The 27,590-nt window shown below is 34.6% G+C and overlaps 1 protein-coding gene and 1 pseudogene across 7 annotated transcripts in view; one reads left to right on the top strand and one right to left on the bottom strand.

The window, feature by feature from the left end:
- The window catches only part of IMMP1L (inner mitochondrial membrane peptidase subunit 1), a 74,374-nt gene that overhangs the window by 30,915 nt on the left and 15,869 nt on the right, over positions 1 to 27,590 (bottom strand). For all 7 annotated transcript variants that reach the window (XM_060159473.1, XM_060159472.1, XM_060159477.1 and 4 more), the window contains one exon: positions 24,891 to 25,002. The gene's annotated coding sequence lies outside the window, so the exon portion shown is untranslated. The remainder of the gene's footprint in view (positions 1 to 24,890; positions 25,003 to 27,590) is intronic.
- Positions 22,280 to 23,000, top strand: LOC132526471 (lipid transferase CIDEB-like; annotated as a pseudogene).

Genomic DNA, 27,590 nt, shown 5'->3' with positions numbered 1-27,590 from the left:
ATGTAATAATTCATTCAGGCAAGGGCCATTAATAGATGTTTAAAATTACTGGATGATGTTCTTGGATTAGAAGAATTAACATTATTAAAATGGCCATACTACCCAAAGCAATTTACAGATTTAATGTTATCCCTATCAAATTACCCATGACATTTTTCAAAGAACTAGAACAAATAACGCTAAAATTTATATGGAACCACAAAAGACCCAGAACTGCCAAAGCAATCCTGAGGAAAAAGAACAAAGCTGGAGACATAACCCTCCCAGACTTCAGACAATACTACAAAGCTACAGTAATCAAAACAGCATGGTATTGGCACAAAAACAGACATACAGGTCAATGAAATAGAGAGCCCAGAAATAAGCCCACACACCTACGGTCAATTAATCTTCAACAAAGGAGGCAAGAATATACAATGGAAAAAAGACAGTCTCTTCAATAAGTGGTATTGGGAAAACTGGACAGCTACATGTAAAAGAATGAAATTAGAACATTCTCTAACACCATACACAAAAACAAACTCAAAATGGATTAAAGACCTAAATGTAAGACCAGATACTATAAAACTCCTAGAGGAAAACATAGGCAGAACACTCTTTGACATAAATCGCAGCAACAATTTTTGAATCTGTCTCCTAGAGTAATGGAAATGAAAGCAAAAATAAACAAATGGGACCTAATGAAACTTGAAGCTTTTGCACAGCAAAGAAAACCATAAACAAAATGAAAAGACAACCTACAGAATGGGAGAAATTATTTGCAAACGATGTGACCAACAGGGCTTAATTTCCAAAATATACAAACAGATCATACAGCTCAATATAGAAAACAAACAACCCAATCAAAAAATGGGCCGAACACCTTAACAGACATTTCTCCAAAGAAGACATACAACAGGCACATGAAAAGATGCTCAATATCGCTAATTATTAGAGAAATGCAAATCAAAACTACAATAATATATAACCTCACACGGGTCAGAATGGCCCTCATCAAAAAGTCTACAAATAATAAATGCTGGAGAGGGTGTGGAGAAAAGGGAACCCTTTTACACTGTTGGTGTAAATGTAAATTGGTGCAGCCACTATGGAGAATAGTATGGAGGTTCCTTAAAAAGCTAAAAATAGAGTTACCATATGATCCTGCAATCCCACTCCTAGGCATATATCCAGAGAAAACTCTAATTCAAAAAGATACATGCAAAAAAAAAAAAAAAAAAAGATACATGCACTCCAATGTTCACAGCAGCACTATTTACAATAGCCAAGACATGGAAACAACCTAAGTGTCCATCAACAGATGAATGGATAAATAAGATGTGGTACATATATATATATATATAGAGAGAGAGAGATATATATATACACAATGGACTATTACTCAGCCACAAAAAAGAATGAAATATTGCCATTTGCAGCAATATGGATGGACCCAGAGATTATCATACTAAATAAAGTCAGAAAGAGAAAGACAAATAACATGATATCACTTATATGTGGAATCTAAAAAAGTGATACAAATGAACTTATTTACAAAACAGAAATAGACTCACAGACATAGAAAGCAAACTTATGGTTACCAAAAGGGAAAGGCAAGGGGAAGGATAAATTAGGAGCTTTGGATTAACAGACGCACACTACTTTATGTAAAATAGATAAACAACAAGGTCCTACTGTATAGCACAGGGAACTGTATTCAATATCCTGTAATAAACCATAATGAAAAAGAATCTGAAAAAGAAGAGATAGATAGATAGATAGATAGATAGATAGATAGATAGATAGATAGATAAACTGAACCACTTTTCTATACACAGGAAACACAACATTGTAAATCAACTGTAGTTCAATTTAAAAAAATACTGGGTAAAAGGTTGTTGGTAAACAGGACATGTGCAAAGTATTAAAGTAAGTAGTTTATTATTTACAAAGGGAACAGAATACCTTTACATGAAGAGATCAAGTAAATATTACCTTTACATGAAGAGATCAAGTACATATTAACTATGTGATCAAATTTAGCTGCATAAATAATGGTAAAAACTGATATGTAGCTTCCTGACATGATGCAGTGACACACAGTACATCAACATCTTTGCACTATTCTTGCCAGAAGTGTATAACCTAAATCTAATTATGAACAATCAGACACATCTGTATCATAATCCATAAACAACTTGAACACTTAAAATATAAATTTAATAAAATAATAAGAGTATTATTTTAAATTATAAGAATAATTTAAAATACAAGGACATGACAACCAAATACAATATGAAATCCTTAACTGGATCCTGAAGCAAAAGAAAAAGAAAAGCAATAAAAGATATTATGGGAAATTTGAACATAGCCTGTAAATCAAAACACATCATCGTTTCAATGTTATATTTAACAATATCACGACTATGCAGAATGATCTTGTTCACAGAAGAAAAACACTGATTTAAAGATGAATGTAACTGTAACTTTCTTTCACATGGTTTACTTCTGCTACTAATAATATAGATAGACATATGTAGATAAATTTATACACACACATATACAAATATATACATACACACATATATGTGTATATATATATATATATATATACACACACACATATATATGGAGGAATAGAGAAAGATAATATGGCAAGATGTTCACTGTAAATCCAGATGGAGTGTATATGAATGTGTATAACATTTTCTTCAACTCTATAATAGAATTTTTAAAAGAAGAAACACTTGGAGGAAAAAGGGTGTCCCCATAGTCATCAGGTCATTCAATCATTCAACCAATATTTATTGAGCTTCTACTATATGCCAAATACTGTGTTCAGCCCTGGAAATACAATAATGAACACAATGCCTGCCCTTATAGAGCTTATAGATTACTGGGTCAGATGTCACACACACATACAAAGTAGACAAACATGTAAATATATTAAATAATTTCCATAAAGGAAAAAATACGGTAAAGTGATACAGAATTATTGGTGGGACATATTTTTCTTAAGGATGAATCAGGAAAGATTTCTCTAAGAAAATACCATTGAAGTTAGGTCCTGAAAGATGAAATAACTATGGAAATTGTGGAAAGAACATTAAAAGCAGATGAAACAGAAAGCATGTGCTTAAGGAATTAAAAGAAGACTGGAGCACTGTGTGAAGGACATTAAATGAGACTAGAGAAAGATGAAAAATTATTCAAGTCTTGTAGAACTTTGGATTTAATTCTAAGACTAATGGGAAGCCACTGAAGGATTTAAGCAGGAGAGTAACATGATCTGATTTAGAATTTAAGATCACTCTCACTGTTATGTAGAGAAAGGACTGGAATGGGTGCAAGATTAGAAATGCTGGGAGGGTAGTTAGGCTGGACCAACTACAGAAGTGGCAAAGGAGATGGAGAAAAATGGACAGATTTGAGAAACTTTGGGAGCAAAATAAATGGCAAGGAAAAGGAAAGAATCAGGATGACCCTCAAGTTTCTGGACTGAGTAACTGGGTAAATGGAAGTCTATTTACAAGGTTCCTCTCAACACACACACTGGGATAGAAAATGAAGGGTCTGATTTTGGTCATGTTAAAATTGATGTATTTGTGAGCTATCCGACTGGACATGTTAGAGACTGGCGCTCTGGAACTTAAAGGAAGTTTCATACATGGGAAGTCTTAAAAAAAATTTCTATCTTAGGACTATATTCTACTACAAACAAGAGAAAACTAGAATAACAGTAAAGTAAGGGATTTATTTTCTATTAACACTAGTTGCTATATCCAAGTTACAGGCAGGAAGAAAGAAAAAGTATAGAGTATCCTGATTAACTTTTTTCTTTTTTTAATAAATTTATTTATTTTTGGCTGCATTGGGTCTTCATTGCTGTGCACGGGCTTTCTCTAGTGTGACTAGCGGGGGCTACTCTTCGTTGCGGTGCGCTGACTTCCCATTGAGGTGGCTTCTCTTGCTGCAGAGCATGGGCTCTAGGCACATGGGCTTCAGTAGTTGTGGCTCCCAGGCTCTAGAGCGCAGGCTCAGTAGTTGTGGCACATGGGCTTAGTTGCTCCGCGGCATGTGGGATCTTCCCTACCAGGGCTCGAACCCGTGTCCCCTGCATTGGTAGGCAGATTCTCAACCACTGCGCCACCAGGGAAGCCCATCTTTTTGTCTTTTTAGCCAAAAAAAAAAAAAACCCATCTTTGTTCCATCAACACCTAACTGGCCAAAACTATATAACTAAGTACAGTAAGGTGTACTTATAACTAAGTACAGGGGTGCTAAGAGAACACTGCTGTTCTCTTTATAAGCTTTGTAGCACTATTTGACCTTGAAAAATCACCTGAGCATTACCTGAGAAAAATTAAAACGTTAAAGAAAGTATGAAAGGGAGACATGGAAATGGAGACAACATATACAGTCAGATCTTTGGAAAAGTCTGGCTATGAAGGCAAGCTAAACAGTAGAGCAGGGTTTTTCATTCTCAGCAGTACTGACATTTGGAGCCAGACAATTCTTTGTTGTGGGCAGCTATCTTTTACATTGTAGGATTTTAGCAGCATCCCTGGCCTCCAGATGCCAGGAGGACCCCTTCCCTAGTTGTGACAAACTAAAATGTCTCCAGACATTGCCACATGTCCCCAGGATGTAAAAAGGCCCTCAGTTGAGAACCACAGCAGTAGAGTAATAGGAAGAATGTGGTATTTAGCAAGTTTTTTAAAACACAGAAACACAGTACCATGTGCTTGAGAGCCAATGGTAACAATCCCACAGGGAGATGAAGAGAGACTACTGATAAGTGAGGGAGAAGAGGAGACGGAAATAGAGAGATGCCTGAACACTGACATAAAGAAGGCAAGAGGAAGACTTCAATGCCAGTTTTGACAGAGTACTTATACCAGAATAACTTCTTGGTTGCAAAATCTGGATAAACAAAATAGCTGTTTAAAGGCATTAGGCAGCAATATAGGCAAGCCTTGAGGGGCAAGTATATATGAAAGAAGGGAAGAACATAAGGTAAACACATTCACTTGGCCTTTTCTCCAAGAATACTTGCCAATTTACAGCACAGGAAAATAAAAGTTTTAGCAGAAAGTGGCAGTTCCATTTGGTTAAGAAAGTGCTTGGAATTTATGGCCATCAAAGTAGATGGCACATGAGGGTCAAACTGTAGACAGGTAGGAACCATAAGTTGGCATGCAATTTTGCCACGAAATGCTAGCCAACTCCTAAACTGCTACCTGAGCAGAGTGAGACTCCAGAACCTCAGTAGAAAGCAGCAAATAAAAGGCTAAAAACCTAAACAGAGATGTTAGCAACCACAGAATACCACGCAATGTGCGGGAGACAGGGGTTGGACTTCAAGACCTTCCAAGGCTGGCCATGCTGGTTATGACTGCAGTAGGGTTACCACTGAGAGTGAGGGCAAAACTGAAAGGGATCAGCCTTGACAAAGAATACAACCCACCCTTGACAGGATTAAAGTGACCTGTTCACACACTACCTGGCTGCTGAGGAAAAACAAAACAAAAACTCTGAATTTGCATAGGAAGAATACATCAATGAGAACTCCCACAGTATTTTCTATAATGTTGGAGTGGGAAGGCCTTTTTTATTTTTATTTATTTATTTATTTTTGCGGTACGCGGGCCTCTCACTGTTGTGGCCTCTCCCGTTGCGGAGCACAGGCTCTGGATGCGCAGGCTCAGCGGCCATGGCTCACGGGCCCAGCCGCTCCGCGGCATGTGGGATCCTCCCGGACCAGGTCACGAAGACAGCCGCTCCGCGGCACGTGGGATCTTCCCGGACCAAGTCACGAACCCGTGTCCCCTGCATCGGCAGGCAGACTCTCAACCACTACGCCACCAGGGAAGCCCAGGAAGGCCTTTTTTAAAACAAAACTGAGATATAATTCACATGCCATGAAATTCACTCTTAAAGTATACAATTGTAAAAGCTGTGTTCAAACACTGATAGTTTTGTTAGTTTGATAGTAGAAAAATGAAGGAGCTCTTAATTCAGGTTTTTATCTTCTCAATCTCATGAGCTGAGGTCAAGAGCAGAGACTGAGAACTCTCAGCATAAAGCAAGCTGGTAAACAGAACTGGTTACAGATGTATTAGTATTCTATTGCTTCTGTAACGAATTACCATAAAGTTAGTGGTTTAAAACAACACAAATTTATGATCTTACAGTCTGTAGGTCAGAAGTCCACTATGTGCCTCACTGAACTAAAAATCAAGGTTTGGCAGGGCTGCATTCCCTTCTGGAAGCTCTAGGGAAGAATCCATCTCCTTGCCTTTCCAGCTTCTAGAAGCACAAACGTTCCTTGGCTCATGGTCCCCTTCTTCCGACTTCAAAGTAAGCAGCACTGCATTTCTCTGACCATTCTTCCTTGGTCCCATCTCCCTCTAACTCTCTGGCTTTATTTTGCCATCTTCTTCCACTCTTAAGAACCCCTGTGATTAAATAGAGCCCACCCAGATAATCCATGATAATCTCCTCATTCACATTCCTTAATTTAATCACATCTGCAAAGTCCTTTTTGCCATGTAAGGTAACATATTCACATGTTCTAGAGATTAAAACATGGATATCTTGGAGTGAGGGGTGTAATTATTCTACCTGGTAGCCACATCAAAATACCGACACACTCAAACAGTAGTTATCAAAGTGTGGTCCCCAGATCAGCAGGCATTTGTTTGAAGTGCAAATTCTTGGGCCAAACTCAAGATTTATGTAATCAGAATGGGAGTGTTGCTCGGCAGTCTGTGTTTTAACAAGTTCTCCAGGTGATTCTGAAACAGAATTTGAGAACAACTGCTCTAAGCTGCTCTAAGTGGCCAATGGCCACTTCTATCCTTGAGCAGCCTTGCTCATCTAGTCATTCATTACTGTGTGCCAGATAACGTACCATATTCCATGTGTGCTGTGAGAGAAGTTGGAAAGCTTTGGCATATAGAATTTTAATCCACCTAGGAAACAGAATTTACTACTTTTTATTCCCTATTACATTTATATTTTAAAAAACTGAGTTAGATAAATCAGGAGTTTGGGATTAACATTTACACACTACTATATATAAAATAGGTAAACAACAAGAACCTACTGTACAGCACAGATAACTATACTCAATATCTTGTAATAACCTATAATGGAAAAGAATCTGAAAAAGTATATATATATAACTGAATCACTCTGCTATACACTTAAAACTAACACAACATTGTAAATTAACTATACTTCAATAAAAAAACTGAGTTATTAATGTAGAGAACCAATTCCTTTAATGGGGAGTCTACGTACTCTATCACATAACTAATAGAAAAGCTAGGAAAAAAGAAATGAAAATTTAAAATTGTGACTGTGCCACATAATACAGGAAAGGAAACGTACAATAATCCTCCCCAGAAAACCTTTAAGAGATTCTGATTAAAATATAGTAAAACTCGGGCTTCCCTGGTGGCACGGTGGTTGAGAGTCTGCCTGCCGATGCAGGGGACACGGGTTCGTGCCCCGGTCCGGGAAGGCCCCACATGCCGCGGAGCGGCTGGGCCCGTGAGCCTGCACGTCCAGAGCCTGTGCTCTGCAACGGGAGAGGCCACAACAGTGAGAGCCCCGCGTACCGCAAACAAAACAAAACAAAACAAAACAAAACAAAACAAAAAAAATATATATATATATAGTAAAACTCCACATAATACTGGCATAAGGGAGCAAGGTTGTTGTCTAATTTCAATGTTCTATATCTACATTATAGATTTTAAAATTTTTTCTTCCTATAACATAAAGTTAGAAAACACTTTGTCGGATGTAGGTAATAATGGCTTCTTTCAATATACATAAAAAATCCTCAAATACCAACCAAAATAACAGTAACAACAATTACAGCAAATACTTAAATAGTAGTCTTGAGTGCCAAGCACTGTTCTAGTTACATATATTAACTCACTTAATTCTTACAATAACTCTATGAGAACTCATTTTATCAAGTATTTCATTTTACAGATAAAGAAACTGAGGGACAGAAAGGTTAAGGAACTATTAAAAATCACACAGCTCATACACAGCAGAGCCAGAATTCAAAACAAGGAGGTTGGGTTCTAAAGTCCACCACTATGCTCTACTGCCTCTCAATAAAAATCAAAGAACTTTGTTGGAGACTATTTATAAAATAGGCATGGGAGAGAGGTTGGACTGACGTTAAAACTAGCTAAAAAGATGGAGCAGAGTGAACTCTAGAAGCTGAAAAACAAGTAGACATTTCTCCATCCTTGAAGTTTCTGGGAATAGGGGTACAAGTCTAAGATCTTGATTTAGATCTAACCATTAAAGTAGGCTTTACAATGATTTCAGAATACCCAAAGCCACAAAGAAAATATCCACCTGATTGTTCAGGTCTGGAATTCCTTCGAAAAGAAGAGAAAGCGTTTTGTTTCAGAAACAGGAAAAAAGGTAAAGTGTCAGGGTTAATTGAAACTATCAGTTTACAGAAATTCATTTATTTTAAATTATAAGCAGTCAATCAAAGAAGTGATTAATATCATACTTCTTTTTGTTTTGATACATGGAATAGTTAGTGAATATATTAGCATTTAAAGAAGGATTCACATTAAGAAAAGGTGAGAAGAGAGTAGGATGTGAAGCAGAAGACAAATCCCAACATCATAGTTTTGCTACATTTACCTTCATTTGGACAAGAAACAGCAGACTTATGACATTCCTGAGACCTCTATGATTTCTAAAATTCAAGAATATCTACAACAAAATACACTTTTCCCATAGAATTATATCTATCTATCTATCTATACAAAGTAACTGAAAGATATATGTCCATTTCTGACCGTGAATGGAAGTTACTGTGACAAGAAGAGAACAACAAAGACTCATTAAGACATGGATGTTGAGTGGTGTACTCTGTTCAATAGCTAAATATTTCACTCTCACACAGCAGCCTCTCCATCAAAGTAATTCAAATTCCTGCCATTTCAAAATCACCTTCAAGGCTGCTCATGAATTGTTCAAATCTGTAATGTTAAACCTACTGTAAGACATGTGCAGAGGATACTTTTTACATTCTAGAACTGCAAATTCAAGGAGCATTTATCCCCATAATCAATGAAAATTTTATTTAAATCTATTTATTTTGATTCATTCTCAGAGGAAATAACTGACAGCACTTTAAGGTTTAAAGCCTTGAATACTGCTTTAAATTTGACTGCAGCATCAAAATAACTGAAGAACCTAATTAAAATCCAAATTTCCAGGCTCCCATCATGGAGCTAATGAATTAGAATTTGTGGGAGCAAGGCTGCAGAATCAGTAGTTTTAGTAAGCTCCCAGGAAGGAAACCCAGTAAAGAACTTTGTGCTGTCATTTGAGACCACTGAGACATACTCACCATTTTCAGAAACTTGACAAAATTTAACCATTCATTATTTTTAAACTAAATGTTAACTTTGGGATCACATTCTATAAATTTTCATCATCAAATAAACTGTATAATGCTAACATTTCAATGATTTTGAAAATCCAATATTATTTTCTGAAGTTCACCTTTTATACATATATATACAAAATCAAAACTCATTCTACGTTTATAAAGCATAAGCACTTGACACTATTAATATAATTAAGTACCAGCTTCCAAACAGTGAAATACCAAAACCACCCCATTCATTTACCAATAATTCCCCAATGGCTATATAATCCATCTATTTCAGAACAATATACAAGTTGTACAAGCAATAGTTGAAGGATATTCATTCAAATGGAAGAAATATCATTTAGCATTATTACAGGCTAGCTGTTATGTGCCAGTCTACAGTTCATGCATGGCCCTTTAGGGGTAATACTAAGGCTCACAAATTACCAAAAAAGAAAAAAAAGTTTATCATCTCTTAAATAATCAATAAGTCCTATGATTCCCATCCTGCACTACTGTTACAGTTGACTTATTTTTTTTTTAATTTTCTTCATTTCTCCCATCCTATATCCCTTTTTCTTATCTCCAAAAATAACTCCCTTAACTTTTATTAAAGACACATTATGAGTCACCTGTGCAATAAATTTATTAGTTGTAGCTTTTAAAGATGAGTCAACTTTATGTTATCAACAAGGTATTAAATTCAAGTAACGGATACCTATTTGAAAAGAATGTATGTCACTGAGAAGACCCTATATGTTTACAATGAATTTAATTAAGATGAGTTTATTTGGGACTTTCCAAAGGAGATAACCATTTCTAGTCAAATAATAATGGCTAGGACAGGGAAGGAAAAAACACTTAACTCTCAAATGCCACTCAGTAAACAGCTGATTAAAAAACAGAAAAGTAAACAGTGACCATGTTTAATAAAAGTTTTTAGACAAATTTTATTTTGAAAGGAAAGCTACTCTTTTGAAATAATTATATAATACTATTATATAAACTACCATAGAAAGTTACCCTGAGAAATACACTACCTGACAAAATAATTTGAAATTACACATAAACCAAATATTGTATATTTAAAATACAAGTAATTATATTACGAGGATAAGGAAAAGTTTTTAGTCCACTTATTTCATGAATAGATCTTTTCAGTGTAACAGAATTTTACATAAACAGCTTTTCAAATAGTAAAAATACAAACAGAAGGCTAAAGAAGTCCTTTAAAACGAACATAATGCAGTTCAGTAGAAATATTATTAAGCTTTCTCATTCATTCACTTTAAATGGGACAAGCAATGAAGAAACACATTTTGGAATACAATAGCTTGGAACCAGTTAAAAAAAATTCATTAAGAATAACAAATTTGCTAGGTAGGTTTGACCAACGATCGCGACATAAATTTATATTTTATTATTGTTTTTTTAGATAAAGACCTCATATGGAGAAAAGTAAAATGTACTACACATAAACAGAGACTGCAAGTAAATCAATATATTATGCATAATGGATGATTATATTTCAGTTATTCTTATAATTTCAAAAAGACTTTAGTCACCTATATTTAAGATTTTTAAGTTTAAAAACATTAAGATTAACGTTATATAATCTATTTTTTCAAATATAAAGCTACTAAATCAAAAAACATAATAAGATAAAAATCAAGTCCTATGAATAAATATTTTAAAAGTATTCCAGGATCATAACACTGACAACACTAATTATCTTTTCCAGTCTTGGCAGTTATGTTGCATACTGTTTGGGTGACTGATGGGATAATTTCACTTCATTTTCTCTCAGTTTATTCTGGACCATGTAAGAAAAGAATATTAAAATAATTAACACCTCTAAACAAAGTAGTTGATAAAGTTTTTGGTTGAAATAAAATGCTTAAAAAAAGAAAACCTCAATTAACTAATACATGATTCTAGAGCAAGTAACTAAACCCCCATCTGCTAAAGGAAAACTTTGACTAAGAATTTCTGATTTTAAAAAATAGTCATTCAGTATTGATATAAACTATTTTATGACTTTTACATAAGATCATACACTTTCACAAAGAGGCTTTTTTATCAGCAGTTTGAGTCAGCATTTCCTTAATTATCAAAAGTATATGTCGATATATTTTGGTATCATTAAACATTTTATTCACTAAAAATATTTAATCAGCAGGAATTGAAGCAGTCATAAAACAGGTAAAACGTATGACAAAACAAATTACTACAATTCCTTATACCTATAGACAGTAGGATTTATTGATAATGGCCTCATATCTAGAAGAACACTAAAGTCTTTAATATTTAATGTCAAATATAAATCTTTACCAATAGCAAACACATTGTATCACCAAACTAGAAAAAGTATAAAAGACAATAATCAACTTTTCTATTTGAACATTTTAATACATTTTAAGTCATACATAGTTTATAGTCTATATATGTCTTCCATAATTTTGAGTCATATAGCTTATAATAAGGCAACATATTTTAAATAATAAAAAAGCATATTCTTTGCCTTGATCACCTGATTTTTTTGGTTGTTGTTTATAAAATTAATCATAGTTAGCAGGATAGAAATCGCTTTGAGCTTCATGAATGACATCCAAGAGATGGGAAAGGATTAGTTCTCAGTTGCTGCCAGTTATAGTGCCAGGTGGCTTTTTCTGCAGTGAAGGTGTTACGGATAATCCCATTACACTGGTACTAAATCTTGCAGACATCAAAATTATCACCAAGGTTCCTTTTCATCCCATCCTTTCCAAATGACTGGAAGTCGCTTCACCTGAAAGAAGTCAAATCCACATGCAGCTGCTGCTTTAGCAGACAGCAAACTCCCTGAGAACGCCAGTCGTGATTCAATTTTGCTGTGCTGGTGGCCCCCTATTCCCTGTCCAATAATACATCTGTTAAAAAATCCTACAGCTACAAATCAAGTTTAATCCTACTAGGGACCTCATGTTGGTCTTGTCTTCCAAAAAGGCAGCAGGTTCTGCTGTCTATCTGCTGGCGTCTGGGGAATACCATTTAAATCCCAGCCCTACTTAGAAGAATAAGCTAAGGATCACAAAACATGACCTCAAAAACCCTGATATGACTATATTCTGACCCAGAGGCATTCATTCTAGGTGAAGATTAGAACTTTGCATAATAAGATTACACAGCAAGTGAATGATATCAAGGGACTATCCATATGCAGCCGCCTGGTTTTCTATAGACAGCCTGTGCTCTGCAATATGCAGTGCAGACGAAAAAGAGCTTGGTCTTTCTAGCTGAAATAAAATAGATTCACATAAATTAGTTGGCCATTTCCAGATTCCTAAATCCCCTATTACATCTTTTATTGACAGCTCCGGTGAGGATAGCACAAATGTTATTCCTTTTCATTCTGTGCTTCTAGAACAATCATGCTCTGTAATTGAAATGTACATAGATTATGGCTAGAAATTAACATCTTGTTTGCTGTAATCTTGGATTACAATTGACTGTGTACATAATAAAATTAGGAAATCAATGGATGGATTTATCATCTCCAAGAAACTAGAGGCATTGTTTAAAGAACAGTTCAACATTTTGTGCCAACACTTTAAATGTATAAGTCACAAAGAGAAGTCAATAAAAATTTAAGTGAGTAAAAGAATACAACAGGCATCAGCCAATATCTACATAAAAGTTAGATTACATAAAAATTAGTTCATTTCCCTCAAAATTTAGAAAATGTGAATTATTCAGAGGTTTCACAAACAGGATTTTCTCCCTAAACCATACATGAACAAGAAGGTCAGTTACATATAATAAGGCCTCTACTTTTTTATAAAGTAGTTACAGTAGCAGTATTTTATACAAATCATCTTGATCATTTTATACTTTAAAATATTTGAATAAATTCAAATCAATTGTAATTCAAAGTTTTATAATTCTTAACTGTATACTTTTAAAGTACACAGTGAAGTAACCTCTCCTTATATTTATATATATACAGAGCATTTAAAATGTATGGAATCCTAGAAATATTTAAAAAACAATACTTTATGTTTAGTTTTCTTCCAAGAAAATGAAAACTGTACCAACTCTAAGCAAACATATATGAAAAAAGAGATTCATATTCATTTACCCAAATACCTATCCAGAAAAATTCTAAGAATGTGAGAAGAAGGAGTTCTCAACTTTAAAGAAAAAAAGAAGTATCAAGATTTGCCATGGGATTCTTATAAAATTAAGATGCTCGGTATACCTGAAATATGACTTATTTGACAAGTTTGATTTGCCCACAATTGTTGAGGAACATACTACATCCATTACGTTGGCCATTATTATCTCCTTATCATCACAATACCTGTAAGCATAGCTCCATAATATCTGATAAATACTCAGAGTCAGGTAACATAATTCTGATTTTGTGTATAAATCAGGCACCAATATTATTAGTGCTAGAGCTATAAAAAACTATATGTAATTTCAACTTTATAGAACATGAATACTGTTTGATTATCTTTATTAGAATATTACAAGAAAATTAATGAAGAATGAAAAAATACACATTTCTGTTACGATTTTTATATGTAATACTCTAGAGCTACACTGTTCAATAAGGTAGCCATTAGCTACATATGGCTATCGAGCACTTGAAATGTGACTAGTCCAAATTGAGATGTACTGTAAGTATAAAATATACACTGGACTCTGAAGACAGTACAAAAAGAGAATAAAATATTTTGTATTAATTACATATTGAAAAGATAATATTTTGGATCTAATGGGTTAAATAATATATATATATGACTTGCATTATATTTCTCTGGAACAGCACTGCTCTAGCAGATCATACAATTTCAATAACATACTCCTAAGCTAACTGAAATTGTACTACTAATAAAAACACTAAAGCAGAGGGTTATTATGGAAAAACAAACATTCCAGTATCAAATCTGATAGAAAAGCCTAGTAAAGAAAAACAAAATGTTGTCATTTATTTTCTATTTCATATCTCTAGCTTAAGGGTAGTGGGGGAGAAGAAGGGACCAGCCAAATCAATGACCAACATGTACCAAAAAAGAATGTTTTATAGTTACAAAAATGCTTTAACCCAGTAAACAAAGGTTTTTAGAAAAAACACAGCTTGGGCAACTTCATAAAAGACTAGTAAGGTCTGTGTGTTATCCCTCAATGAGTCCAATAAACAGCAACTTCAAAAAAGTCTGGATCTAGGCAGGGCTGTGATTTTTGGCTAAGGTGCTATATAATTGTTTATATTCAAATTTTAAAACTACATTTTAAGTAATAACTATAATAGAGATTTGAAGCATTTAGTATATTTCAGAATTTTAGCAAAATTTAAAAGATCAATTTTATAAATTACTAGAAAACTGCTTTTTCATTATTCTCCTCATCATTTCATCAATGTAGGTAAAGAAAAAATAGTCCATTAATAAAAAGTGTTTTACAGAAACAAGGCAAACTGTAAATAGTTAAAGTATAAAACATATACCTAATTTAATTCAAGAAAGTTAACGGCTGATTTAGTATGACCACAGACAATTGATATCATACAATTAAAACACACAGTCTATCTTTGTCACACATTGGAATATTATTTCAATATAAACAATAGTATGTAAGGTATTAACTCATTTAAAAGTTGCTTTTTCATAATTATTCCTTCATAATATGTATCTAAAATACTAAGACTAAAGATGAAATATGAGTATCAATAAATAAGATGGGTAAACTCTAAATCAATTCTTCATGACCCAGCCATGTCACTTTTTCCTATCCTTTTAAAATTAAGTTCTTTTCTTTTCTGGTTACAAGTATCACACAGACATAGACACACATAGACACAAAAAAAACCCCAAAATAATAACAATAAAAAACTTTCTAGTCATCAATATATGAGTGCAATGATATTCAGTCTAAGCTAATCCCCAGACATCCAAATTCATGAATAAAAATTCATCAGTTTTAAATACACTGAGCCTATTAAGCAAGAACAAAAGCATATGCACAAAAGAGCTTTTAATATATTTCAAAGCCCACAAGAGCCATGGTCTCATTAAAATTATAAATTACACAAACATGGAATGAAGATTCAAACTGCAGTGCAGCTAAGCAGATTACAGAAAACCCCGCGTTCCATATGATAACACACCATGGCCCTCCCAGATGGAGGCTTGGAACAAAAAGGCCATCACCACAGCTAGGGAAAACCTCCTTGTGATCTCTGGTTTCTGTTCAGCAGATGACAGCCAAATAATATGTTGATTATTCTGTTTGTGCTGCTAAGCTTGTAAGATGGAATAAAAGCGATATGATCTATTGTGAACCCAATGCTAATGTGTTGCTCCACTCATAAATAATATGCTGAATTTATTTTGAAAATATCTTTTATCTGAATTTCAGTTTTCAAATGCATGAATTAAAATAAAAGCCAGTAGAAAATTATATTTAATGTTATGCTTTAAACTAAAAAATGAAGATGACAAGTGAAAAATATCTAGGTGCTTAGTTAAGAGTCAAGTACAATCACCTTTCTTTAATTTCAGCACTGTGATCAAAGACAAAATATATTTTTAAATAGGCAATTACTCTCATAAAATATAAATGTAAAATTAAGTAATACAATAGTCATGAAGTTAACAATAAACATTATTGACAAGATAAAAACTAAAATACCAGGGTATATAAAAACACTTTGCTGCAATATAAATAATAGCACATAGAACAAATACCTAAAATATTTTTGAATAATAAAAAGTATCACTGAAGGGCTTATGAATGTTAACTTGTACACAAATGGATGCTCACAAGAAATCCTACTTAAAATCAAAATAATTAAAAAGAAGCTTATATAGTAGGAAGCAGCCGCATAGCACAGGGAGATCAGCTCAGTGCTTTGTGACCACCTAGAGGGGTGAGATGGGGACGGTAGGAGGGAGATGCAAGAGGGAGGAGATATGGGGATATATATATATATGTATAGCTGATTCACTTTGTTATAAAGCAGAAACTAACACATCATTGTAAAGCAATTATACCCCAAAAAAGATGTTTAGAAAAAAAGAAGCTTATAAAAATAATTTGCAAATACAATAGACAGCATTCATATCGCTTTGATGACAAAAGTTAAAACCTAATTTTTCTCCTCAATTAAATATCCTAAACTTTAACAGCGTAAACTATACCCAAATGAGGTAACTGGAATTACGTCTGTAAATACTTCACAAAATTTCATGGATAAACATTTTTATGAATACTAGAATTGTTAAAAATATTGAAAATCATAACATTTTCCCACCCCAGAAATTCTTTCCTGGATTTTCTAGTAAACTTTCCTTAAAGACAAACAAATAAATAAAGTAGTACATTAAAGCTGCACGTAAGGTAAACACAGATTACACACTATTTTCTTAAGGGGGTATTTTGTAGGTGGTACATAATTATGTTCATTTACAAAAGTCCACTTTGTTTTTCTGTCTAGAGACATAGTTAGAGTCTAAAAAGAGAAGCAAAACTGCCTAACGTGAGAATACAGGCTAAAAATTACAGATGCAAAAGGTAAAATTACAACACTTTTAGAGAAAAACACAGAACACAGAACATCCTTGGCATCGACAATTATTTCTTAAGTAAGATGTAAAAGCACTAAACATAAATGACAAACTAGACTACTTTAAAGGCATAAACTTCTGTTCATCAAAAGCACTATTAATAGATTGAAAAGGCAAACCTCAGAGTTGGAGAAATATTTGCAATACCTAAAAAAATGAAGGACTCATATTCTGAATATATAAAGAGCTCCTACAAATCAAAGAAAAAGGCAGCCCAACAAAAAAATGGGCAAAAGAAGTGAACAGGCACTTCACAAAAGAGAATAACAAATAGTCAATATACATATGAAAAAGTGCTCAATTTCATCAATCATCAGGGAACTAGAAATTAAAACAGTATAATGATTTACTACTTTATACCCACCAGAATTGAAAGATGAAAAAGATGGCGAAAAGGGAGCGTTAGCAAAGACGCAGAGCAACTTGAACTCTCATATGAACGTAAATTAGTACAACCATTTCAGAAAACTGGCAATTTTGATTAAAGCTGGAAATAAACGTACTTATGATCCAGTAATTTTGCTCCTAGACATATGCTCAGCAGAAACCCATAAATATATTAATCAGGAGATATGTATTAGAATGTTTATATTTATTATATGGAAATCACCCAAATGTCCATTAACAGAATAGATAAAAAATAGCTGTGATATAGTCATATAATAGAATGCAGCAATGAAAATGAACAGATTACAACTACATGCAACAATGTAGTTGAATCTCAAGACATAATGTTGAACAAAGGAAACCAGACATAAAAAAATTATACTGTATAATTCTATACATAAAATACAAAACCAAGCAAAACTAATCTATGCTATTAAAAGTCAAGGCAGTGGTAATCCTTGTGCAGGGAGGGAGACAGTGGCTGGGAGAGAGCATGAAGGTGTCTTCTAGAGTGCTGATAATGTTCTTTTTCGTATCTGGGTGCTGTTTGCATAATTGTATTTGGCTTCTAAAAAATTCATTGAGCCATCCACTTACAATATGTACACTTTTCCATATATATAGCTTTCTTTAAAAATGCAATTTTGCACACAAATACAGATATACAAAGGTAGTCAAAATCCTTGTCATAAGAAATTTAGGAACAACTAATGTATGTATAACCTAAAGGTGAAAACTAAAGGTTCTTATACTACTTATTTGAATAATCAATTTTTCAAACCAATAGGTAAGATAAGTTCCTGAACTCTTATAAATGGAGGAGCAACAGCTATTCACCCTATTATATTCCCCAGCTCCCAAGCTACAATACCATATTTTCAGAGATAACTGGCCTTTGTGTCAGAGTAGCTGCTGGTGCCGCTATTATAACAGAGCTTCTAAAATAGTCTCAGTACTGAAAAATTGCCCTTATGTGAGAAACTAAAGTAGCACAGAAGATAAGGCAGTATAAAGAATATGTTTGCCGTTTTCCCCATTGCCCTCAAATTTCATAAGCTTTTATTTATTATGAAAGCTTATTACCTAATTTAATGGGAATCTTTTGAAAACATTTATTTTACTTTTCAGTGAAGTTAAAATATAATTCTTTAATATCAATATCCTATAAATTAAATGAAACTTCATGATAATTTGACAATTTACATCTCATTTCCCACTTAAATATTTTCCCTTACTTCTATACTGGAACCAACACACGATTTACAACACTGTTTTTCTCATATTGAAAAGATACTTTAAGAAATAAGCTAAGGGCTTCCCTGGTGGCACAATGGTTAAGAATCTACCTGCCAATGCAGGGGACACGGGTTCGAGCCCTGGTCTGGGAAGATCCCACATGCCGTGGAGCAACTAAGCCCATGAGCCACAACTACTGAGCCTGCGCTCTAGAGCCCACGAGCCACAACTACTGAGCTCATGTGCCACAACTACTGAAGCCTGTGTACCTAGAGCCTGTGCTCTGCAACAAGAGAAGCCACCGCAATGAGAAGCCCGTGCACCACAACAAAGAGTAGCCCCCACTCTCTGCAACTAGAGAAAGCCCGCGCACAGCAACAAAGACCCAGCGCAGCCAAAAATAAATTATAAAAAAAAAAAGAAAGAAGCTAAAAGAGATCACCTAATGATTATATAGTTCACATTTTACTTGTATAATAAATATTTATTCAGTTCTTACTATCTCCCTGGCTCTGGGGATAAAGGAACAAAACTGGCTAATTCTGTGGGAAATATAGTAGGTTTATCCCTTTCTTTCTCTCTCTCATTTGACTAACAAATAAAACAAAACTATTTTTAACTAGTAACATAGTCACATATTCAAAAATTAAAAACAATCTAAAAGATATACAGTAAAAGCCCCATCTACTTTGTTTTCCTTACCCATCCACATACAAGATTTAGATTTTGTATACCTGTCCAGATTTTCTTTATGCAAATATAAGCAATTATGAATATATCTTATGCCTCTCCTCCTTTACACAAAAAGTAGTTTACTATACACTCTGCTTGAACTTTGCTCTTTTCAAATAACAATGTATGCTTGAAAACTTTCCAAATCTTCATATAGAGAACAACCTTTCTATTTTTACAGCTGTAGAGTACTTCACTGTACAGCTATGCCAGAGTTCATTCAACCAGTACCCTACTGATAGATAGTAGGGATGTTTCCAATCTTTTGCTGCTACAAAAGAAGCTACAATGAAAACTTTTATGCATATGTTTTGTTTTGTTTTGTTTTGTTTGCGGTATGCGGGCCTCTCACTGTTGTGGCCCCTCCCGTTGCGGAGCACAGGCTCCGGACGCGCAGGCTCAGCGGCCATGGCTCACGGGCCCAGCCGCTCCGCGGCACGTGGGATCTTCCCGGACTGGGGCACGAACCCGTTTCCCCTGCATCGGCAGGCAGACTCTCAACCACCGCGCCACCAGGGAAGCCCTGCATATGTTATTTTATAAGTACGTAAGTATATCTGTAATAAATTCCCAGAATTGGTTGAGACAAGTGTGTAAATGCATTGGTCTTTCTCTAGAAATTGCTAATTTTTCTTCTGTGGGGGCTGTGTCATTTTGCTTCCACCACATATACATCTCAGATGTATACCAGAAAAAGCTATTCTTCTCTTTGGGCCTCTAAGATATTTTGTTCATTAGGCAATTCTCAAAGATGTTCTCATTGGAAAAAACTATATGAAGTTCTTTGTTTATTTGTCCCCAAATGCATATGTAAAATTGCTGACTTAGTTTTCAAGTTGGAAAAATATCGCTGATGTAGGAAATCATCATATTGATGCCTAATGTGCTGGGATAGCAACTGTCTATCTCTCTTCCCGAGATCTCCTTTCATTTAAAAACAAATACACACCCCCCATCCCAATTTTTTTCCTTTAAATTCACATTCAGTATTTTATAATTGGGAAAGCAGTCAAATGCATTTCACTTTTAAATGAATGTTTTCCTGAAGCACTTAAATGTTTTCTGGAAACCAAATCTATGTTACTTCTATATTTTCCTTTACAAAGCTATCATTTCAAAGGTAGTTTAATCTTTATGACTGACATTTTCAATAGGCAATGTCACCTAATACATTGTTTTTATTTCAAAGTCCATCCTGTCAAATATCTTATCATTAAAAACAACCACTTAAGCTCATTGGACTTCCTATTTAAGGAATCCTTAAGTTAATCCAGTTTCAATATCACTGTTTTATAAGAAAATATGTACATGATAATTTTTATTCCCCAAATAAGGATACCATAGTATTGATACATGCAAATCTAGGCTGCATTTCAATCATCCAGAAATCAGTTGTAAGATAATCTCAGTCTCTTGGAACAAAGCAGTAAGACAAGTTGCTGACCCCAAAGTAAATTTTAAATTTACTTTCTATGCCCTTAATCAGTAGATGGGGCAGACCATACTTAAGCTCTCACCTAACCAATGAATATGTTAGGTAAATGCTGATTTTTACATTAGAGTTAATATAATGCACTGAGAGCAAAAAACAAGAATTACCTAACAAAGGTAAAACAAAACAACAACAAAAAAACCACATCGTAAGCAGCACCCAGGACATAAAAGTTATCAGTCTAAGACAATTTAGGAAAACGGTCCTAGACAGCATAACGGTCTCTGAGGAAATCACATAAATTCTGTGAAATGACTAATGTTCACAATAACAACTCTGACCCATCAAAAAAAACAAAAACAAAAACAACTTACATTATACTCAATTTGTTCTGTTTAAAAAGACAGAAGGGTACATTTTATATTTCAAAAACATTTTATAAAAAAATATTCATATGAAATAAACTTTGGCACACAAAAGGATAAGATTCAATTATTCACAAAATTAACAGATGAGGAAATAGTACACCACTTGTTAATAACAGGCCAATGAATGAGGAATTACTCTAAGTAAGATTCTCAAAGTTAGAATATACCACAGTTGCCTTTCAGAAGATGAATTGTAATAAAGTGCAGTAACATTTTGGGGGCCTTTAAACATACAATTCTCTGTGCAAGGCCACTTCTTGGTTAAGAGTCAAAAGAATACCTGATAATTTCTGAAAGCTAGTCATGCAAATTCTCCACTTCAATGGCTGGACACACTCAAGAATATATCCTGATTTCACTTTTCACTTTGTTTTCTTTAAATTGTGACTGCCACTAAGTAGACAGTTTGGTCTGGTTTCTGGCTCCAACCTTGTGCAATTCACTCAATCTCTTTAGCTTTCCTTATTTTCTTCATCAGTAAAGTGAAGAAGTTATAGAAAACATGATATAATAGTAAATGGAATCAAAGTGCTAATAAAGTAAAACAAAGAGTTACTACATTAGGTCCTATATCTGTATATCTACTACACATATACTATTTTTAAACTGTCACAAGTTACATGGCACTCTACCATATATTTAAGGCCTACAGTAAAGAAATTATGATCACTTCAGAATCTTTTCCAACACTTAATATGTGTCACTCTCAGGATACAACAACTTCCTCATGTACTCATTTAAATTAATTTAAAATACCACTATAATCAATTATCTTTAACCTGAAAATATATGACATTTTCCCACTTGACACATAAAAATCAACATATGATATGTAAAAGAACGTTCATGGAAATGTTAATTATAATAGCCAAACACCAGAAAGAACCCAAACACCCACCAAAAACAGAATGGATGAATTCTGTCATATTCATTCCAAAGGAATAACACATGATAATGAAAATGAATAAAATAAAACTACATGCAACTATGTAGATGACCTTCAAAACATAATGCTGGGTAAAGGAAGAAAGAATGCATATGATTCCAGACAATGGGGCTCACCAGTAGGCCCATCTGCGTCCCATGCTACCCCACAGGAGCACCCCACAGCTGCAGCAGTGTCACACTGCAGCAATCTAGCACCAACCCAAAGGGAAGTACAAAGGTCGTCACAGTCTCCAAGCTCAGTCAGGATCCAATATGAGCTCCAAGACTGGCTGTAGGGTCTGGACCCCAGCTCCACCACTCTAGCCACCTTTCTGTGTCTGTGATCACAGCTGCCACCTGCCAGGAACTACCAGACAAAGCACTGGAGACCCTGTGGTTAACACTGGTGATAGACAAGGATGGGACCTCTGTGGACTGCAAGGACTTCTTCCAATTGTTGGAAGAGGATACATGCCTGATGATGCTGGAGTTCAAGCAGAGTTGGAGCCCCAGCAGGAGTAGGTGCTATCATATGGCCTAGGCTGGGAGAAGCCCAAGCACAGCAAGGACATCGCCCTCATTACCTTGAACATATACAAGCAAAACCCTTGAGACCTCTTTGGCCTGAACATCAAAGCCACACTCTACAGGATCTACTCCATGAGTTGTGACTTTCAAGTACTTGGCCCAAAGAAAGTACTCAGGGAGCTCATCCAGTTGAACCTCCATGATGCTGCTGCAAGGCCTAAGCCACGTTGCTGGGAATTTCCTCTACCATTTGCAATGCAGTGGAGGAGGCTGAGCAGTGACAGTGGCAGCAGCAGGGTCCCCTCCATCCCTACTGAGAAGGGGCTCTGAGCTTCTGCCCCAGACTCGTTCCAAGAGATACCCTGTGAGGACTGTGACAGCATCAGGTTTGGAGACCTGGAGGCAGTGCAGACTAGATAACTCACCTGACTTCCCCCATTATTCTCTGACAGCACTGTGATAGGTTCCATCAGCATAATGCTTTCCATGCCTAGCCTATACACTTTCCTCAAGAATGCTGTCCTTTCCTAGCGATCTTTCCAGCCTCTCACTTACCCTGAAAGGCTACAAACTTGTCCCCAGGCATCTTGATCCCATTCTGATTGCAGCTACATCTAAATTCCTTACAACTCCTCCTGTCCCTAAGCTCTTTAGTACAGTGAAGTCAGCCCTCTGACTTTACCTTAAGCTCTCTATTTCTTCATACCCTTCCCCTTAAAAATAACAAAAACATTTCCAACAAAAATACAAAAAAGTTTATCCAAAAAAAGAATACATATGAGTCCATAAAGATTAAAAAGAGGCAAAATGTGAACACACTGCTGAGGAATACACATAAAAGTGATAAAATTATAGAGAATTATCTAAATAGTTATCACAAAAATTAGGACATTGGTTACCTCTAAGGAAAAGGAAGATTATACCAAGAACTTCTGGTATGTCAGTAATGATCTATGGTTACTGAATGTCTGCTTTATACTTATTCATTTTATGTTTCTATATAGTGTTATATTTCATAATAAAAATATTTAAAATGATACACTTTCTGAAAAAATATATTCTGAAAGAGAAGGAAGAAAGGGCCCCTCTTTTTTGCTAACAATTTTATTTTCTTGGTCTACATTTCTAATTTTTATTGCAATATTTTAATAATAAAGAAATAAGTTACTATGCCTAATTCTCCAGAATCTTTATAAAGAACAGATTTTACAGGCTTTTCAAATGGCCACAAAAAAAGTACCAGGTCATTAAAGAGTATAAGATCAGTTATTTTGTTAAATTTTTGCTTAGCTCAATGTTGTGCCTGTTGCTTTTTCTTCTTTTCAATAAAATGTATGCTTACTTTCAAAATAAATCTATGTTACACCCAGATATTAATTTTATGCAGGCTGCACTCCAAAAAATATATAATAATTTAGCTCAAAAGTAGGAAGAAAAACTTTTAACTCTCACACATTTTAAAACAATTTTAGGAACACCTGTGTTTGCATTCAGTATGAGGGTTCATAATAGGATGGACACAAATATGACACTTGAGATCCAATCCAATGTCACTCTGTGTAAGAATGGTTCACTGTGTGCACTAGAAAACATAACCACTAGATTACAGGATGGATATACAAAACAAGTTACACTTAAAGTCCACTGTATAAAATGTAATGTAGGGTAACTCACTCAAAATAGATCCAACAGTGTCTAATTTAAATTATACTAAAGATGTTTTAAATAGTTCCTTTGGAAAAACACAAAGGGAATTTAAATGATTACAAACGAGATAATAATAATAATCAGACAGATTACAAACATATACACACACATATAATTTAGGAAATCCTAAAAGTTACATCACCTACAAGCACCCTTCAATGTATGTTTGTTACAACTTTTAGATGCCACTAAACAGGAAGCAGACAATAAAACTTAGAAACAAGACTATCAGCACTTTCATCAGGCTTCAGATATCAACATAATGGGTATCACCCATTATGAAAACAGAGCTGCTTTGGTTGTATACTGTTGTTTTTTTGTGAATGCAGGCAAGGATTCCCCTCTATAGTGGGTCCAGCTAACCAGTTATTTGCCCATCTATTAAGTGCCAACTTTAAAAAATTATACTATGTCCAGCAGGGAGCAGCATTACAACATTTGTAAGACTTAACCACAACATGAAACCGACAGAAGAAAAAGAAGGGAAAAAACCCACTTACCATAGGTCTTTTCAATGATACATTCAATTTTTAGGGCAATTGCAGGGCTTCCAGAAAAAACATCTAAAGCATGTCTCAAAGCATATATAGGTGATCCATGGTTTCAGGATTCCTAAAGCAGGAAATCAAAATTATATTAAGTAAAGGCTTCTTTCAGCCATATTTAGTTGAAGTAGTATATAATATGACCAAGTGTCTCTCAGCTGTTAAGGTTCATCTTCCTTATTGGATCAATAGGATTCTGAATTCAGATATTCAATGACACTTCGGATAAAATGATTTTAAAAAGCAGAATATTAAAGTCCTTTGTTTACCAGAGAATTTAAGTAGAAGAAAGTAAATGGGTGACATAATACATCAATCAACCTAGAGAAAACTGTGGTCAAGGACTTAAAGGAGTTGATAAGCCAACCATATACAGTTATGATATATCAAATCCTTCTAAACAATTTGCAGGTAATAGAGAGGATATAACATTCATTTCTACAGGTCAGCATGAATGAATATCTAGGGTTAGTTTTAGTTTTAAGAATACAAAGGCAGCAGAGAAGTAGTTTGTAATGCTGATATGTTAAGCCTGATTAGTGTGATATTTACTGAATATGAGGAATGCACCTGATATTGTAGAAAAACTCTGTGACCAGTCATAATACGTCAAAGGCAAAACATATTATGTTTGATATTCTCCTGGATGTTAAAACCTGCCTCATATTCAACAATAATAACTCATGTCAGTTCTTATGACTGAGGAAATGATGTATCACCACTGTTACGTGAAACATTCAACAGTTTGCTTTATATGTGTTTACATGCAAAGTTTCATCGTTTACACCAAAAACCAAATTTTTGCCATTAAAAGAAGATAACATATGAATATTTACCTTGAAATGTATATAATATAAATAACATATATAATAAAAGTTTGTGTAATATATAATATCACATGTCAATATAACATAAATAATATATTTACTTGCAATTTAATGAATAATACATAAAATGGTTCCTACTATTTTCTACAGGGAAAATGGCATGAGAAGCTTGACTTAAGTGTATGATATCAAGACTACAGTTACTCTCTAATAATCATCATTAATTTGACTTAATTTGAAAGAAACTCTGATATATTCATCTTTTACCCTTTAATGCTAAGCTAGTCATAGCATTATTTCTTATTTTTTGCTCTCCTTAAAGTCTTCCCCATCCTATTTCTTGCCTTTGCTTTTGTACATTTCACTTTTCTGATACTTCCTCATTTTTGCCAATCTACCTTCCCTCTCCTTTATAATGCATTTCTGTTTCAACCCCAATTTTTGTTTTATTTAATCTCCTCTCTTTATGACCCTAACATCTTTCTTCCCTTTTCTCTTAGGACCCTTAAAAGTGAGGGTTGATTTTTTCTTTTTTGTTTTTTCTGTAACAATAATTGTGCTTAAATATACTCTTTCATCCACTTACAGGCACTGTGCTTGATCTTAATAATCCCACCTGTTTAGAACACTCAACTAAATATACTTAAATTATATTGCTGCTACTCATAAAAATATTTTTTCCTCTGAGTTACTGAAATATTTGAAGAACTCACTAAACATTTTGGAGCCAGTCTTTTTTTTTTTTTAAAGATTTATTTATTATTTATTTATTTTTGGCTGTGTTGGGTCTTTAGTTGCGGCACGCAGGATCTTCGTTGAGGCATGCAGGATCTTTCATTGCGGCACATGGGCTTCTCTCTAGTTGTGGCGTGCAGGTTTTCTCTCTCTAGTTGTGGCATGTGGGTTTTCTCTCTCTGGTTGTGGTGCGTGGGCTCCAGAGCATGTGGGCTCTGTAGTTTGTGGCACACAGGCTCTCTAGTTGAGGCACGTGAGTTCAGTAGTTGTGGTGTGTGGGCTTAGTTGCCTGGCTGCATGTGGGATCTTAGTTCCCTGACCAGAGATCGAACCCACGTCCCCTGCATTGTAAAGGCGAATTCTTTACCACTGGACCACCAGGGAAGTCCCTGGAGTCAGTCTTAAAACACCCCAAATCTCAAGAAAATCTAATCACACACTCCTTCCATTCAATTTGAGAGGTGATTTAGGATCTCACTATATGGTGTGAATAAATACTGAGTAACAAACTTTAAGTTAACAGAACTTTGCTTTATTCATGTGTGTGTATGCCCATGTGTACAATATCCTCATCAAAAAGCAAAGACGCATTAAAGAACCCCATACTTCTAATATATATTATAAAGTCTAAAAAGAAAAGTGATTTCCCTATTTGGCACTTTCTAATATGAATATTAACATTAACAGTATTAGCGTATGGTGAAATAATCTCACAACAAAATATTATGCAAAACTTTGAGTTTTAAAAATTATAAATAATTATATAACATTTATAATATAATTACCTAAAAAGAGACTATAGTGGGTTGAGTAGTGTTCTCCCTTTCCCCCAAACTCATGTCCACTTGGAACCTCAGAATGTGACCTTATTGTAATACTGGATCTTTGCAGATATAATCAAGGTAAGGATCAATATGAGATCATATTAGATTAGGGTGGGCCCTAAATACAATGAGAATGTCCTCAAAGGAGACCGAAAAGGACACACAGAGACACAGAGAAAAAGACAATGTGAAAATGAAGGCAGACATTGAAGTTATGCTGCCACAGCCAAAGAAAGACAGGAGCCACCAGAAGCTGCAGGAGGCAGGGA

The sequence above is a fragment of the Lagenorhynchus albirostris genome, chromosome 9, assembly GCF_949774975.1.
Source record: "Lagenorhynchus albirostris chromosome 9, mLagAlb1.1, whole genome shotgun sequence".
Lineage (NCBI taxonomy): Eukaryota > Metazoa > Chordata > Mammalia > Artiodactyla > Delphinidae > Lagenorhynchus > Lagenorhynchus albirostris.
The sequence above is the reverse complement of the archived record's forward strand: the minus strand, read 5'-3'. Positions and strand labels throughout refer to the sequence as shown.